Source organism: Triturus cristatus, chromosome 1_2 (genome assembly GCF_964204655.1).
Source record: "Triturus cristatus chromosome 1_2, aTriCri1.1, whole genome shotgun sequence".
NCBI lineage: Eukaryota > Metazoa > Chordata > Amphibia > Caudata > Salamandridae > Triturus > Triturus cristatus.
The window spans coordinates 388815578-388834771 of NC_140580.1; positions in this window are offsets into that span (position 1 = coordinate 388815578).

Consider the following 19194-nt stretch of genomic DNA (forward strand, 5'->3'; position numbering starts at 1 on the left):
GCATCGCCTCGGATAACTCGGAGCAAACGGGGGATGAGACGGTAGAGTCACAAATGATCACTGTCGTTAATCTTACACCAAGACGATTAAGTGATGCAGAATTGAAGGTACTCCAACTTGGATTGGGCTTCTGCCCCTCAAAGAAATCGGAATATACCCAGACCAGGATCGATCTATTTAAATTTTCAAGAAAACTGAAACTGACCAAGTATTTTAAAGGAAAGGGATCTACCCAGAACCGAGGTAGAATGGCCCAATTGGATATGGACAATCTTGTGGCGGGGGACTTGGAAACACTGGCTGTGTTGGAAGAACTCCAGGAGGAAGGAGATCCGAGGGAACTGATTCCCAACATCGCAGGAACCACTGATAAAGCAGGAATAGTGCAAATTAATCCGGGAAGCCCCTTCAAGCCCACATCGAGATTTGTTCCCATGATGCCGGCAGACTCAATTGACGTTTTCTCTGAAACAGTCACACAAGAACTTATCAAACTACGTGGCAGAAACAAGGCAAGGAGTGAACGTGGAAATATAACTGCGATCCAAAGAAAGGCCATTAAAAGTCTGCAGGAAGATAAAACGATTGTATGCAAACCATCGGATAAGGGTGGCAATGTGGTGCTGATGACTTTGGAATATTACCAAAATGAAACCTTTAAACAACTCAATGATGAATCAAGTTATGCCAAGGTAACACGGAAGGATTTTGAAAGTAGTGTAGCGTCCTACCGAACACTTCTGAACAAGTGGTACCATAAAGGCATGCTGGCAAAAGAAGAGTATGGCTTCCTGGAATGCAAACACCCGAAAATACCAACTTTTTACCACCTTCCGAAACTGCATAAGGACGCCATCAACCCACCCGGCCGTCCCATAGTTTCCTCCTTGGGCAGTCTGACTGAACATATGTCAACTTTTGTAGATTTCTTCCTGTCTGAATCCGTGACGAAACTCACCTCCTACATCAAGGACACCAAGGACTTCTTGATCAAAGTAGAAAGCATGCCTTGGGAGAACGATTATGTAATGATGACTCTTGACATCTCTAGTCTATACACCAGCATTGACCATATGCAAGGACTGGAGGCAATTAAGTACTTTCTGAGTAATCGCTCTATTAATTTGGTAGAACATAACAACATGCTAATAGAGTTTATAACATTCTGCCTGAGCAACAATATTTTTCTGTTCCAAGATTCCCTATTTAGACAGGTACGAGGTACCGCGATGGGGACCTGCTTCGCCCCCAGCTACGCGAACCTCTTCGTGGGCTGGTGGGAGGAGCAGGTCGCCTGGGCGGAGTCTAACTGCAACTGGACCCATAGGGTCGTAAGTTGGACCAGATACATTGACGATTTATTCATTGTATTTAAAGGAACAGAAACACAGGCACTTGAATATGTGAAAGTACTGAATAATAATGACCTCAACCTCAAGTTCACGGGGGAGATAAGTAAGGTTTCCGTGAACTACCTGGACCTCACGGTGTTTGCCTCGGAGGGCAGACTGTGCACTCGCTTGCACAGGAAACCCACCGCGGGAAACTCCGTGTTGCATGCTCGAAGTTGTCATTCGGAATTAACTAAAACTAGCATTCCATATGGCGAACTTCTTCGGATTAAGAGAAACTGCACACGCAACAGCGATTATGTTTCTGCAGCACAAGAGAGCACGAATAGATTCAGGCTTAGAGGGTACCATCAGGATATTCTAGAGGTGGCCAAGAGAAAGGCTGAAGCAAAATCTAGAACCGATCTTATCATCGGGGAAGATAGCAACAAACTGGAAAAAAGTATTAAGAGAAGTAAGAATAACAACTTCAGAATGATCACTAATTTCTCAGAGGACGCCCAAACTATCAGGGAAATTTTTAGAAAGAACTGGCACATTTTGAAAGCAGATCCCATCATTGGTAGGGAGATACCCAAAGCTCCACTCATCACATTCAGGAGAGCGAGGACTCTAAGGGACGACTTAGTCCAGAGTCATTGTAACAAAATGAGCACCACACCACCCTTTGGGAAGATTACAGGCTTTTTTCCATGTATGAAGTGTAGAGCATGTAAAAACAGTCGGAAGGTCACCAATTACAGCATACCTGGTCTTGATCACCCCAGAAAGATAAACAAATTGTTGAATTGTAACACCTGTTTTACAGTGTACTGTTTGGTGTGCCCGTGTGGCTTGCGCTACATAGGCAGCACCATACACCCCACTAAGATCCGTATTCTTGAACACTTGAGGGCCATAAATAACAAGGATGTAAATTACCCGGTGGCCAGACACTTTGAGAAATTTCACCAAAGCAATAGGGACTTGCTTAGTTTCTTTTGCATAGATCATGTACCACCTAGTGTCAGAGGGGGTGATAGACAGCTACAACTGAGAAGATTAGAATCAAGACATATAATAGATAATCAGACCAGGATGCCTTTTGGTTTAAATAGTGGAGAAGAAATGTCCGTTCACCTGTAACAGTAAGAATCTGTTTGGAATTTAGGAAGCAGCACTGAAGTTTTTGGCAGCAATATACCCATCTAGGGTTCAATTGTGTTTTTTATGTATTATTTTGTGTTTATTGTTCAAGAAAGCCCATCCAGGGCGAGATATTGTACTTTGTAAACAATAAGAACTTTTAAGTTAAGGCAGATTTTGCATGTTTAATAATGGCTGCCACTCCGGGACTGACGGAAGTCCTATGTTCATTGCTATGATACATGAAATGTATATCTGTTTACCGAACGCGCGCGCCGACCACAATTGACGAAGGCGGCAGCCGAAACGCGTTTTGTCGTGAGGCTTGTCTTTCAATAAACTGAAGACACTGTTCCCGTGAGTGCTGGTTTTTTATTTAGAGTACCACGAGCCTGTTTACACACGCGGTGTCCGTCACCGCTATGAGAGCACCCGATCGAGAGTGAAGAGAAAAAGACGGAGTTCGGAGCGTGATATTTATATATATATAGACACCGATTGCAGATTTATGGTATTTCTTTTATTTTTCCACCATAACACGTTTTGACCTTCACTGGGGTCTTTGTCACATGCCCGCGTTCCTAGCAAAGTTTATACGTCCTCACATCATTTCGAAATCATAAACATAAAAGAAGCTTTCTTTTTACACTAACTTCATTTGTTATCGTAAACATTACCGTTTGATCTCAAATTTGAGACTGATAATTAGTCACACATATATTTCATGACTATATATATATATATATGTATTACCTTCTGGTGGTTGCCATTAGGTAGTTATAGTTAGAACTTAGTTTCCCTAGGAAAAGCATTTTTGATTTGCTAATAACTTTGTTGTCGTTTAATGAATCTTCGCGAAATTCTCAAAAACAAAAGACTATCCAGGTCAGCTTCTATCCTGAAAGTTTGGGGGTGATTCGTCAAGCAGGGGCTGAGAAGAAAGGGGGTCCCAAAACACGTTTTCCAGATGTTAATTTACATAGGAAATTTTGAGACAGGCTAAAGCCCGAACTGCTGAACAGAATTACACCAAATTTTGCAAAAAGGTAGCGCCTGGTTCAGAAAGCGACCTTTTTTAAAAATGGTGTAAAACCATTTTATAGTTTTTGAGAAATTACAAAAAGAATAAGTTTCAATATCGGGGTAGAACCTAACGACACATCTCATCGTGAGATATGATTGGCTGTCAGCGCTTCATCCTGGAATTGTTGGCAGCCATCTTGGGACCAATATACATGACAGTACCCATTGAAATGCATTGTAGTAAATCGAAGATTTTAAGGGTTACCAAAAAGATTACTATAAAGGGTGATAACAGACTTTAGTTACATTAGAACTCATTTGTTGATGGTACCATACTCATTTCAGGAATTGTGGTGTGTTCTAAGGTGATTTTATCCTGTGAAAAACCTTCTGCTGGGATATAATGAATCATGTTTGAGAGAAAACTGAAGCTAAAATGAGAGCATATTTTCTGTAAATTCACATTATCTTTCTCAGTCATGTGAGAATTAAGCATGTCATTCTCAGTAAATCATGTACATCCAACAAGGGCAGAGACTGTCAATTGATTCCTTTGTGTTCTACAGCAGCTTCCCAGAGTGTTCTAAAGAACAACTAGAGCGCTAACAGCCTTACTTATGACAAAAGCACCTGAAGCCATCTTGATTGGAATAAACTGGTAACACTTAAAACATTTAATTTAAAAAGGAACAAAATGATGGGGTTCATTTTGTCATAGAAATTATGGTTAGTGCGGTAGAAAGAAAATTGAGGACATGTTTCAAGTGTGATCTCAAATATCTTCCTGTTATATTTCAACAGGAGCAGCCTGTCAGGTGATGCCTTTGTGTTCTACTGCAGCTTCCCAGACTGTTCTAAAGAACAACTAGAGCGCTAACAGTCTTAGTTATGACAAAATTGTGGCACACCTGAAGCCATCTTGATTGAAATAAACTGGTAACTCTTAAAACATTTAATTTAAAAAGGAAGAAAATGAGGGGGTTCATTTTGTCATAGAAATTATGGTTAGTGCTGTAGAAAGAAAAATTAGGACATGTCAATAGGTGGATGAGATCGCAGTCGTGCAGACCTTTACAAGATATATATATATATATATATATATATTCACTGAAAAAACCATAGGTTTCACACATGTTATAGTTAGCGGAAATTTTACTGATAAAAAACCAGTGAAATTCCCCCGTTATAGTTAGTGCAGGCAACTATAACTCACGCGACCGCAATCCTCTGCTGATGCTAATACTGTATTTAGACACTTATTTGCCCATGTCTTCTTCCATACATTTTTAGCTATACATATATTACAAATATTTTTTTTTTCATTAAGACACATATGTCATCAGCAGAAGATTGCGGTCGCGTGAGTTATAGTTGCCTGCACTAACTATAACGGGGGAATTTCACTGGTTTTTTATCAGTAAAATTTCCGCTAACTATAACATGTGTGAAACCTATGGTTTTTTCAGTGAATTTGCAAGGTTTTTTAAATGCTAATTCCTAACTATAACGTGTGTGAAACCTATGATTTTTTCAGTGAATTTGTACGGTTTTTTAAATGCTAAGTTACTTTACGCCATTCGAGGCGTGCGCGCCCACTTAACGCAGTGCGTTCCGTGCACGGTTTTTATCAACTTTAATAAGCCCTGTACATTTGGTGGCCTTCGGCCACCAAAAGCACAGGGGGTGGGGTCAATGTGGATAGTGTTTTTTTATTTTGATTTTATAATTTCATGTTGCCAAAATATAGTTTTTTTACTGATGTAATAAGCCCTGTACATTTGGTGGCCTACGGCCACCAAAAGCACAGGGGGTGGGGTAAGTGTGGATAGTGTTTTTTTTATTTCTATTTTTTACCGTACGCTTACGGTAAGCGTACGGTAAGCGTACTCGGCGAAATTGCCGAAAAAAAAATAAAACCGTTTTTGCTCTTGGGGGATGTTTGGGGACTCCCTCAACATGACTATGTGGGAGGGAGTTGTCAAAACAGCCCCGTAACATGTTTTTGGGCATCATGTTTGATAAATAACACTCAGTGCGAGAGACAAAATGGCGGACGCCGCTTCCTGGTTTCGGCCGATTCGAATGTTTACTAAGATCTAAGAGCCAATCAGAATCGCGCTCGCGCACGCCACCGTACGCGTACGGTAAGCGTACCGTAAGCGTACCGTAAGCGGGCTCAGATATATATATTGATTTAAAGGCTATTTTCTCAGAATCTACTGAACAGATTTACACCAAACCTACAAAAGGCACTTCCTTGACATAGGGACTACCTCTCTGCCAAATTTCTAGTAATTCTGTTCAGCCATTCGGGCTGTAGCTCTGTCTAAAGGTCCTATGGAAAAATGCATGGGAAAAACGCGTTTTGGGACCCCCCTTTTATCTCAGCCCCCGCTTGACGAATCCCCCCGAGACTTTCAGGGTAGGAGCGGAGCGTAGCGCCCCACCTATTTTGAGAAATTCGCGAGGATTCATCGACCGGCGCCAAAGTTATTCAAAATAGAATGTTGCGGATTTCCTATGGAAAAGGGGTCCTAACTATAACTACCTACTGGCGACCGCCAGTAGGTAATATATATATATATATATATATATATATATTCACTTAAAAAACCATAGGTTTCACACATGTTATAGTTAGGTGGACATTTCACTCGTAAAAAAACAATGAAATTCCACCGTTATAGTTAGTTCAGATAACTATAACTCGCGCGCCCACTATCCAGTGCTCATGACGTCACATATTTCATCACTCATGACATGGTCAGTGGCATCACTCATGACATCACTGATGACATCATCCTTGTGATAGAGTGGCGGTCGCGCGAGTTATAGTTATCTGAACTAACTATAACGGTGGAATTTCATTGGTTTTTTACGAGTGAAATGTCCACCTAACTATAACATGTGTGAAACCTATGGTTTTTTAAGTGAATTTGCAAGTTTTTTTAAATGCTAATTCCTAACTATAACGTGCGTGAAACCTATGGTTTTTTAAGTGAATTTGTACAGTTTTTTAAATGCTATTTTTTTTTTATTATTTTTTTTGTTTATGGTTTTTCACCGTGCGCGCACCGTGCGCGCACCCCGCGTCCTTTGGGGACCCCCTGACAAAGGCTAGGGGTCAGGAACTCTCTACCCTGCCCCCTTTTCACGTTCGCCACCTCTCTTTTTCACTCTCGCACCCACAACAAACAAAATGGCTGCCGACACTTCCTGATTTCGACCGATTCGAACGTTGACTGACATGTAACCACCAATCAGAATTACGCTCGCGCACGTATATTACCCAACCGTCGTTAAATGTATCCACATTGTCAAATTGAAAATCAGCAGCCACTATATTTTATTGTTATTACTGGTGCAAAAAATGTTTTTTTTTAAAAAGAAATTTTTAGTGTAGAAGATCAAGAAGTGTTAGAATCAAGTGGTTTCTATAGGTCAGTTTTTGATTGATTTGTCTGTTTTTTCTTTTTCTAGATACAAAGTATTGGTCAACTATGAGGGAATGCAGAAGAACTAAAGTATCTTTAGAGCCCACTGCGGGCGAAAAAATCTGTTGCTGCTGTTACATTAGCAATATGGCTGTATTCGGACATTATGCCCACTTGGGTGATATCTAAATGTTTAAGGTGGAGTTTTCAAATTTTATTGAACCCGCTTTTCAGATCGAATGGTTACTGTTTGTTTATCCTAAATTGGCCATTCAGTAGCTGCTGTTACATTAACAATATGGCTGTATTCGGACATTATGCCCACTTGGATGATATCCAAATATTATACATTTTAAATGTTTAATTATCATTGCATTTAAATTAATGAATATAACTTGTCGATTTCCAGTTCTCTTGCCAGCTGTGACCAACCAAATGTCACTTAAGAATCATTGACAAAGTGTAAAGTTGCATTGAAAAAACATAGCGGCTTCGTGGAGTAACGAAAAACCGCAGAGTATGTCTTCACTGTTTACTATAATGAAATCACATGACTTTACAAAAACATTTCCTGGTTGACTAACGCTATACTCGTGAGCAAGGGATTTTTATCCCGAAACGCGTAGAGTTGGTCGTTTGTTCGATGCTCCAATAAAGACTGTTTGGAAGCTAAGAGTTGTCCGTGGTTGCTGTTGGTTCAAGTAAGAGAAGAATTACAGCGTTGAGCTCAGAAGTTGAGGATTGCCACCTCGCTGCGGACCACCATCGTAAGTGAGTGAGGGGAAGGCTGAACACAGCGTTTACGCTATCACTGCGGATATATATATATATATATATATATATATATATATATATATATATATATATATATATATATATATATATATATATATATATATATATATATATATATATATATATTATCTACTGGCGGTCGCCAGTAGATAGTTATAGTTAGGACCGTGTTTCCATAGGAAATCCGCAACATTCTATTTGGAATAACTTTGGCGCCGGTTGACGAATCCTCGCGAAATTTTCAAAATAGGTGGGGCGCTCCGCTCCACTCCTACCCTGAAAGTCTCGGGGGGATTCGTCAAGCGGGGGCTGAGAAAAAAGGGGGGTCCCAAAACGTGTTTTTCCCATGCAATTTTCCATAGGGACCTTTAGTCCAAGGTACAGCCCGAACGGCTGAACAGAATTACTTGAAATTTGGCAGAGAGGTAGTCCTCAGCTCAGGGATGTGCCTTTTGCATATATGGAGTCAATCTGTTCAGTATTTCCTGAGAAAATCAAAAGTAAAATCATATATATATGTGGGCGGAGCCTAACCACACATCTCATCCTGAGATCTGATTGGCTGTCAGCACTTCATCCAAGAAGTGTTGGCAGCCATCTTGGGGACAATATACAAGATAGCCCCTTATTAAAAAGCACTGCAGTTAATAGAAGCTTTTAAGACTTTAGTTACATTATAAATCATTTGTTGATGGTACCATACTCATTTTAGGAATTGTGGTATGTTCTAAGGTGATTTCACCATGTGAAAAAGCCTTCTGCTGGGATATCATGATTGAGAGAAAAATATTTTCTCATGCTTTTCCCACAGAGGTTTGGAAGGTGATCTATAAGCTAAACCGAGAGCTTATTTTCTGTAAATTCACATTATCTTTCTCAGTCATGTGAGAATGAAGTCTGACATTCTCAGTAAAACATGTACATCCAACAAGGGCAGAGACTGGCAGTTGATTCCTTTGTGTTCTACTGCAGCTTCCCAGAGTGTTCCAAAGAACAACTAGAGCACTAACAGTCCTACTTATGATAAACGTATGGCACACCTGAAGCCATCTTGCTTGGATTAAAGTGGTAACTCTTAAAACATTTAATTTAAAAAGGAACAAAATGAGGGGGTTCATTTTTCCATAAAAAGTATGATTAGTGCTGCAGAAAGAAAAATTAGGGCACATTTTGAGTGACTTCTCAAATCCTCTTCTATTTCATTAAAAAATTCTGACATGCAGACTGAAACATGCACTTTCAAAAAGAGTGCTAACATTCTGAATTTATGGCAAATGTGTGACACATCTGAATGCCTTCTTGATGGAATCAAAGTAAAAAACTGAAAGTATTTCCTACTGAGGAGACTGCAGTAAATGAGGAAATTAGGAAACTTCATAACAAATAAGTCTCCCAAGATGGCCACCAGAGACAAAAGAGCCCAAATGTAGCCCAAATATCACCCAGATGTAGCCCAAGTATAGCCCAATGACAGAATGTCCCAGAGTGTTCTTAAAAACAACTAGAGCGCTTACTGTCTTCATTATGACAAAAAAGTATGGCACACCTGAAGCCATCTTGATTGGAATAAACTGGTAACACTTAAAACATTTAATTTAAAAAGGAACACAATGAGGGGGTTCATTTTGCCATAGAAATTATGATTAATGCTGAATAAAGAAAATGAGGGCACATTTTGAGTGACTTCTCAAATCCTCTTCTATTTCATTAAAAAATTCTGACATGCAGACTGAAACATGCACTTTTAATACCAGGAGCAGACTTCCATGGTGAACAGCAGTTTTACTACAGTGATCTAATGAGCAACTAGAGTGCTAACATTCAGAATTTATGGCAAATGTGTGACATATCTGAATACCTTCATGATGGAATCAAAGTAAAAAACTGAAAGCATTTCCTACTGAGGAGACTGCAGTACATGAGGAAATTAGGAAACTTCATAACAAATAAATCTCCCAAGATGGCCACCGGAGACAAAAGAGCCCAAATGTAGCCCAAAATCTCCCAGATGTAGCCCAAATATAGCCCAATGACAGAAGTGTGCAAACACTTATTATTTTGTGTTTTTGCAGTGTTATATAGTGCAGACTTGTCAGGTATTGGAGTGCTTTACATGAGCATTGGTTACATCACACAAGAACAAATTCATTTTGGTAGTAGACATGGGTAGACTAAGTGATTTGACCAGAATCACAGAATGTCGAGCTGAAGCAGAAACTCCAACCTGGTTCCCCAGTTGCAAAGTCTGCAGTTCTGGAAGTAACACCACATCCTCTCCCCTAAGTGCAACATTTAATCAAGTGGTCAACTGTATAAAAAAACATAAAGGTAACAAATAATTTAAAAGTGCTTTGTCGCTATTTGAAAACTCAGAAAATATGTCCTTATTTTAGTCTTTTAGAGCACTAACCATAATTTTGATGCCAATAAGACCCTCTCATATATGTAATTTCTAAAGGAAATGCTCTAGGTATTACAGTTTTGATTACATCAAGATGACGTCAGGCGTTCCACACTTTTGTAATAAATATAGAATGTTAGCAATCTAGTTGTTCATTAGGATACTGTTGAGAGGCAGAGGCCAGGGGCACGGACTCTGAAAATTGAAGGCAGTTAGGAGGGTGCAAAGGCAACAATTTAACCACACTGAGCAGGCAGGAAGGGCCGTGGCAGCACAACAGACTATGGAGGGCAGTGGAAAGGGGGGCAGGGGCAACAAACCAACAATACAGGACTTGCAAGAGAGGCTGTGGCAATGTAATAGACCATTGTGGGCAGAAGGAAGAGGCACTGGTAGTACAACCATACATGCCAACAGACCCAATTCAGCCAGGAAACATCCAATGTTTTTAAGCTCAAATGGGCTTTATTTGATCTGTCTCCTGTCTACAATCTCCTCTTTTTCAATGTAACTCAAAGGGGAAAATCAATACCCCAGTTTTTTTTCAAAATCTCCCTCTTACCAAGTTCAAAATGTTCACAAGTATGGTACATTGGATCATGGAAGGAAATGGAGTAGGGACATGGACTTGGATAACAGAGGACAGGAGGGACATGGAGAGGTGCACCAAACTGACCCTGCAGGGCAGGCATCAGGGTTTGCAGCAGCACAATACACCACACAGGGCATGCGGGACGGGAGTGCAGCACAACAATCCATAGAAATCAAGAGGGAGGGGACAGGACCATGCACATGGACAACAGAGAACAGAGGGGCAAGAGGCAATGGTAGCTAGCTGACCATAATGGACAGACAGGAGAGAAAGCTGCAGCATAACAGACCATAAAGGGCAGGAGGGACGGATCAGGGGCATTACAATGGAACAGACAAGCCAGGAGGGAGGGAGTAGGGGTCTGCACATGTAAACAGAGGGCTGGGGGCAAGGGGGCAGAGCAGGAGCAGCAAGATAGCCATGGAGGTCAGGCAGGATGGGCACTAGAAGCAAGACACGCCATGAAGAGCAACAGTGAGACTGTGATGGCATACACACAGACCATGGAGGGAAGGTGGGAGGGGTTCAGGGGCAGCTAACTGACCACACAGGGAAGGTGGGAGGGGCCATGGCAGCACAGAAGACCATGCATGGCAAGTGGGAGGGTTAGTGGCAGCACAATGGCTATGATGGGCAAGAAGGAGGGTGCAGGGGCATGCACAAAGGACGATGGAGGATAGAAGGGAGGGTCAGGACCTGTGCACAGACAAGAAAGTTCAGGGGAAGGGGCCTCACAACAGACCGCACGGGGCAGGCAGGATGAGCAGTTGCAGCACAACAGACCAGGGAGGGCAGAAGGGTGTGGCAGTACAATGGACCATGTAGGACAGGAGGAAGAGGATAGGGGCATGGCATGTGGACAGGCAGGGTGGAGGTGGCAGGGACAGGTTACAGTCATCTGACAATGCTAGGCAGGTGGGAGGGGAGTGGCAGCTCAACAGAACACTCAGAGTAGATAGGAGTGGCAGGTCCATGGAACATGGTGGGCAAAAAGGATGGAGCAGGGGCATGCACAAATACATTGGAGGGCAGGGGGAAGGAGAATAGGGGCAGCAAGCTAAGCACAGAGTTTAAGCAGGAGGTCAATGATGGGGCATAGAATTGGGCAATGGAGGGCAGGAGGAGTGGACTGGTACATCATACTAAATTGAGGGCAGTGGCAGCACATCAGACCATGCATGGCAGGAGGGAGGAGGCTAGTCCATGGATTCACACAACAGAGGATAGGGAGAAGGGGGATGGGGCAGCAAGCTAACTGTTCAGAGAAGGCGGGTATTAGGAACTTTATTGTTTTTAAAACGTGTGTCTGTGCGAACTACTTAAAATATGAACAAGTATGCAGCATAATCTCACTTTTATTCAGGAAGAAGAGGACGTTTGTGACTGTGACTCTGGGCTCACTTGGCAGAAACACCCCCTGACCCTCCACCCCCTATCGCAAAATGTAATGCCCGTGAAAAGGGTAGGTGAACACAGTGTTATACAGAACATAGTCCTGAGAGCACGATTGAAAATGAAAACTAGATATAGTGTATGGTATAAACTATGCACCAAAAAGGGTGATATAAGATGAACCGGGCGTGAAATATAATATACAATACATTGTGCGCAATGACAGATTCATTGGAGAGCGCGAGATAGCACAGGCACTAGCGCGTGCTATGCGATATGCGCCTTGGAGTGTAATATGCACAGGGCAGTGTTGTGTAACCTAACTAGTTTCTGAAGTTGTAATATAAAATATGTGCTGGGGAGTGTAACGTTGCATATGCACTGTGACAAAGATATGGATCCCAGATTGTAATATGTATGGCATAGCACTGTGCGTTATAACATAGGCATCGAGGAAGGCACGTTAGATGGGGCAATATAACCCGTGCGAAGACAAGTGTGGCATGACATATTCACGGGGTGGTGTTACAGTGCACATGGGCTAGAGAGTGTCATAGCATATGCACTAGCTAGTGGAATACAATACAGAGGTGTGTGGCACTCAGTGGTGGGTGTAACACAGCATTGGGCTCTGCCAGGAGCGCGCTGTGACTCTCAAGTGATGTTCGTCCCCTTTCCAGAGAGTAAAATAAAAAGTATTACACATCCGGCAGTGGATGTGTATTTTATTAACCGTGAGGGGGGTTTCTTGCATAGTTTTGGTCGAATTTTTGTCGAATCCCCTTTGAATGGCTTGGTGTGCATGTGTATTAAATGTGCCCGTCAATAGCTACCCATGTTTGTCTAAATAAACGACAAGGGTGTCTACCGGGAATAGGCACGGTAGGGCATCAGACATGTCAGAGCTTCACTAGTGGTGTAAATACATTCCACGTGGATTCATTGTATGCATAGTCGCCTTTTAATGAATATCACGCAAATCGTCATGGTGATAGGTACGTACGGTTTGTCCAGCATGTCCTAGGTGTGTCTATAAATATATATTTTTTTAAAATAATAAAAAACAGTGGCCGGCCCTGGGGATTGGGGTCAAAAAAATATAATTAGGAGACAGGCCCTGGGGGATGGGGTCATCAGGGCCAATACATTAGAATAAGAAGGGGAACCACACATCCCCCCTTCTTAAAAAATTAAAATAAATAAAAGACTGGCATCGTGCCGGAGGCCACGCCCCCTCCTTGCAGCACTCTGCAAACGCGCCCCCTGGTGAGTTGTAAGTTGGGGAATTAATTCCTCTTCAATACTGAGGGTCCCTGAGGGCCAACTAGCCCAACAGGCATCTCCAGTATGCGCCAGGGAGCTGCGCTGCAGACAGGTGTTCTGAGGCCAAGCCCCTTTTTACACCTCTCTGCAACGCAGCTCTGTGGCGCTTACTGGAGGTACCTAGTGGTCTAGTTTGACCCTAGGGACCCTTAGGATTCAAGGGGACTTAATCTCTCAACTTAGAACAGCCACAGGGCGCGTTTTTTCACAGTGGTGAAGGGAGGGGACGGGGCCTGAGGTGACGTGTGCAAACACACACTATGGCACGTTTTAAATTGGGGATATAATTTTCCTTCAATACTGAGGTCCCCTGGGGGCTAACTAGCCCACCAAGTGCTTCCAGTAAGCGCCACTGAGCTGCATTGCAGAGAGGTGGTCCAGGCCGTGCCACTTTTTACACCTCTCTGCAACGCAGCTCTGTGGCACTTACTGGAGGTACCTAGTGGGCTAGTTGGACCCTAGGGACCCTCAGGATTCAAATGAACTTAATCTCCCAACTAAAAATGGACACAGGGTGTGTTTACACAGTGGTGAAGGGAGGGGACAGGGCCTGAGTTAACGTGTGCAAAAACGCCCTGTGGCCTGTTTTAAGAGGTAGTTTTAATCCCCCTGCCTGCCCTATTATATACTAGGGGCTTACAGAGGAGGTCATGCTAATCACAGGGGGACCCCAACGCATAATGTTCCCTAGTGTATGTAGGTGTTTTCACTGTATTCTAAGTGTCTTTTAACATAGCACTGGCTCTAGGACTGGTTAGTCAGACTCAGTTACCACCAGTATCCGTTTGAAAAAGTTGAGGGTACAGGATGATTTTGCAACAAGGCTTCTTTCTGTTCTTCTGTTTGTTCTTTCTGCACGTTATCCTTCTTCCTGTACTTTTCTTCGTCTTTAAGGACTTCTGTTGCTTCTTTCTGCACTTCTTTTTTTTCTTTCTGTGCATTTTTTCTTCTTTCTTCACATGTCCTATCTCTGTAGGCATAGTTAGAAATTAGCATTTAAAAAACCTTTGAAATTCACAGAAAAAACCATTGGTTTCAGGCACGTTATAGTTAGGAATTAGCATTTAAAAAACCTCAGAAATTCACTGAAAAAACCATAGGTTTCAGGGGTGTTATAGTTAGCTGGACTTTTCACTTGGACAAAACCATTGAAATTCCCCCGTTATAGTTAGTTCAGCTAACTATAACTCGCGTGCCCGCAATGCACTGCTGATGACGTCACATATTACATCACTCATGACATGGTCAGTGACATCACTCATGACATCACTGATGACATCTCAAATGACATCACTGATGACATCACTGATGACATCATCCTTGTGATAGAGTGGCAGACCTCCTCTCACCCTAATATAACCTTTGATACACACATTCAAAAATAGAGACTAAACTTTTCAAAACAATGGACATACCAATACCAGTTACAACAACCTCTTCAGTAATTCTAAGATGCACATACACATCCACTCATTCATCAACAGTCCTATTCAGTCACTCATACATGTACTCACTCATCATATGTACTCATACACCTATACATCCTGTTACACAATGCCACTCATCCATAGAGTTACTCACACACATAGTCACTCATGCTAATAAAGAATCAAACATACATTTACTTGCATATACAGTTATACACACACCACCACACTTACTTCTACGGAAACTTACACATACTTAGTCTTTTAAACAATCACTTATAGAAACACATACTTATTCATACAGGAACTCTTTCAATCTCTCACTCTCACATATACTCACTTATATACACCAATACTCACATATACTAGTTTAAAACATATGTAGTTACTCATAAAGACACTATTGAGACAGTCATTCACTCACTAACACACCCATACACACACTCATCCACCCATACAGTCCTGCACACATGCTGTCTTCAACACATACAAACAGTGAGTCACTCATTCATGCACCTATGCACTACGTAATACCCCCCACCGAACCATGCAGACACTCAGACTGATACTCAAAAAACCAACTAATAACCTATATAGACACCCATGTAGCTACTCACCAACCCATGCAGCCACTTATACACAAAGTGAGAGACTGATACAGATATTTACATATTTAAACATTACTCACTAAGCCATGTATTCAATATGATATACTTAATCAGTCAGTTACACAATCAATTTTTTTAAAAACAAATCATCCATTTAGACACTTATATACCCATTTATTCTTCCATCGACCTTGAGATATACATATATAAAACATATTTAATTTTCAGAAAAACACACATTCACTGGATGATGTCATCAGTGATGTCATTTGAGATGTCATCAGTGATGTCATGAGTGATGTCACTGACCATGTCATGAGTGATGTAATATGTGACGTCATCAGCAGTGCATTGCGGGCGCGCGAGTTATAGTTAGCTGAACTAACTATAACAGGGGAATTTCAATGGTTTTGTACAAGTGAAAAGTCCAGCTAACTATAACACCCCTGAAACCTATGGTTTTTTCAGTGAATATATATATATATATATATATATATATATATATATATTCCCAGAAGAAAAAAAAAGTTATAGGCTCACACTTTACTCATAAAAAAACAAAGAAATTGAGCAGTTATTCTTACCTGAGCTAACAATAATTCACCCCCGCAATGCACTGCTTATGACTTTGTATATTACATCAATCATGACATCTAATCCTCCAGGGCCTGGCCTTTCTCAAAAGGTTTAGGGGGCCACACTCAATGGTGGATTTCAGTTCAGGCGGCCCGATACCATGGGCCCAGTCATGTCTGCTGTGTGCCCCCAGGGCACCCAGTCTCCATTGTGACTGCAAGGGGGGCCTGAAGACCCCCATGGTCCCTGGACACATCAGGAACGGGCCCTGGGTGTAGGGGGACCCATGGAGGTTATTGGCCCTAGGAGGGGGCCACCTGGCCCCTTTCCTTCTTGTTTTAGTGCTGACTCTGCCTTCTGTGACGGCAGAAGGCAGAGTCAGCACTGGTGACGCACCCACGCCGAAGAGAGCGTGAGCGACCTCCTTAAATCACCCGATGTAGCCCACAACAAGGGATACAAGGTTCAAATTGAACTTAGTAATTGGAACAAAATTTCCACTTTTTTCACTGGTGACCCCTGGAGATTGGGGTCCCCTTCACTTTGCTAGGTCCTGAAGAAAGCCCACTTGACCCTTCGGGGCATTTAGAGGGCTGAAACATGTCGACCTTTTTTTGGACACATTTTTGTATAGTACAATAGACCATAACCAGTCTAATAAGTGCAAACAGAATAACCTTTTTAAACAATCTTGAACCCAGTCTAATTAAAGGCATGTACTGGTTTTACGAGATTTTTAAATATTCTTTTACGCATCACTTCACTTAACACTCACACCCCCTTTATCTACGATCACTACTGAAATAACCAGTGGGACGACCACCGGGTGGAGGAAGCATTTTATTAACCCAATGATGATGCTGTCACGTTGGTCGTTACAACAAACAATTGATGGACGGAATGCTGACAATGCAGACATTCTCCCCCAGTCAAGAGATCTGGGTTAAATCCATCGTTCTTTTGCCCACTACACCACCCCAGTTTAGACATGGCCATATGCAAATCAGTCTTGACCCTGTGCCTCATGGGAACAGTCCAGCACGAACTGCCAAGCCATGTCTTCCCTGGACCGGAATCAAGCATCCTAGGACCGTTGGTAACAACTGAGCAGAGAATCCAAATATACCGCTTCATTCCCACTTACAAAAACGTGAATGAGGGTTTCTTAATAGTACTCAGTACTGGCACTATACACCCTGGTTTTTTCAGGACTAGTGATTCACTCTTCACTTGATATTTTTACATCACTGGCCCTTCACAAGTCGACCCCTGGCCAAGGGACACCATTCAGTTGTCAAGGGATGTACAAGCGATGTTCACAGATTGGATGTTTCATTACACAACATTGGTACAGTGCGAGAGACCTTTGTCCTTTTAAAATCCCGTCATTTTGGTCCATGCTGGCCATGGGGCTTGACTATGTATGTACTTTCACTCTCCTTTTCTTGGACATGTTATGTATGTGAAGACTTGACTCAAGGGTCACACCCCTCATACCTTCACAGTGTAGTGACCAGCTGGTCACTGTTCTAGTTGTTCTGATGTACCAGCCATTCCCAGAGGGCTGGCTTACCCCCCACCCCACAGCCACCCAGCACAGGTGTCATTGGACAAGTGACCCTGCCAACAAACGGGGCCGGACGCACGTGCCCCGGGCCAGTTCTCCTATACATGTACGGTGTCTGTGTGGTTACTTTATATGCATGGAGGCCTCGTGCCCCACAACATTACACATGGGGTGCACCAATTACTTTAGGCAAAGGAGTTGTGATGTGTGATGTAATTTGCATGGCGCCAATGCACATGCAGTATGTTTTCGCATGCGCGGTAGCTGGCATCCACAGCGATGACATGCATTGGCCCCAATTGGATGATGCAGGGTTGCGGTTACAGCTTCCTGTCTGCCGCTGTGTGGCAACCACTATGCGAATGAGCCTTCGGCCAATGGTTGCCACATTCATCGTGGTGCCACAACGCTTGCTGGGATTTGTAGTTGTTCATGGGCTGCATGCATGGAGATGTTTGGTACGTACCTCTGCTGTTGAGGACGTGGCGCCATCTTGTCTGCAGGAGGTGCAGCAGGTCTGTTGCGCAGGATCTATGGCGGCTCCGGTGGTTTGGATGGGTTCTGAATCGGCTCTTCTTCTCGTTGTTGTCTTTCCACCATCAGCAATGTACTGATTTTTATGCAGCGGTGGTAATGGCTGTTTGCCACATCGTAATCTGTTTAGCGGACGGAACGTGTTTCCGCACGCCGGTCTTGCTCAGTTGGCTCCATCCACCACCCTTGCGTACGCAAAAAACGTGCAGAGCCTAAAATACCACGACGGACGGAAAATGGCCTCTGTTGGACCATTGTAATTCGGTGGTCGCAATAACTGCACATGGAGTGGGAAGGTGAATGCTTTCCGCCACCAGTGCGGATGGGCTTCTGTCCGTCATCGTAATGAGCCCCTAAATTTGCAGGGTATGCCCAGACATGGGTCCCTTGCTCACTTTGCCACTGAATTCAAGTTAGCCTGTCTACTGAGGGGTGTTACCCCGAAACCGGTCCCAGGATGCTTGTTTATGGTATAGGGAAGACCTGACTTGGCAGTTAGAGGTGGACTGTTCCCATGAGGAACAGGGTCAAGACGGATTTGCACATGTCTGGGTATGAACTAGGGTTGTGAAGTGAGCTAAAGAACAACGATGGATTCAACCCAGATCTGTGACTGGTGGTGAGTGTCTGAAAAGATTCAGCGCTCCGTACATCATCTCCTTGTGTTTGCTTTGTTCACCCTAAGTGGGCAGGGTATGCCCAGACGTGAGTCCCTTGCTCACTTTGCCACTGGATTCAAGCTAGCTTGGCTGGTGAAGGGTGTTACCCCAAAACCGATCGCAGGATGCTTGTTTCCAGTCCAGGGAAGACCTGGCTTTGCATTTGGAGCTGAAATGTTCCAATGAGGAACCGGGTCAAGACTGATTTGCATATGGCTGGGTCCGAACTAGGGTTGTGAAGTGAGCTAAAGAACGATGATGGATTCAACCCAAATTTGTGACTGGTGGTGAGTCTCTGAAAAGTTTCAGTGTTCCGTACATCATCTCCTTGTGTTTGCTTTGTACGCCCTAAGTTGGCAGGGTATGCCCAGATGTGGGTCCCTTGC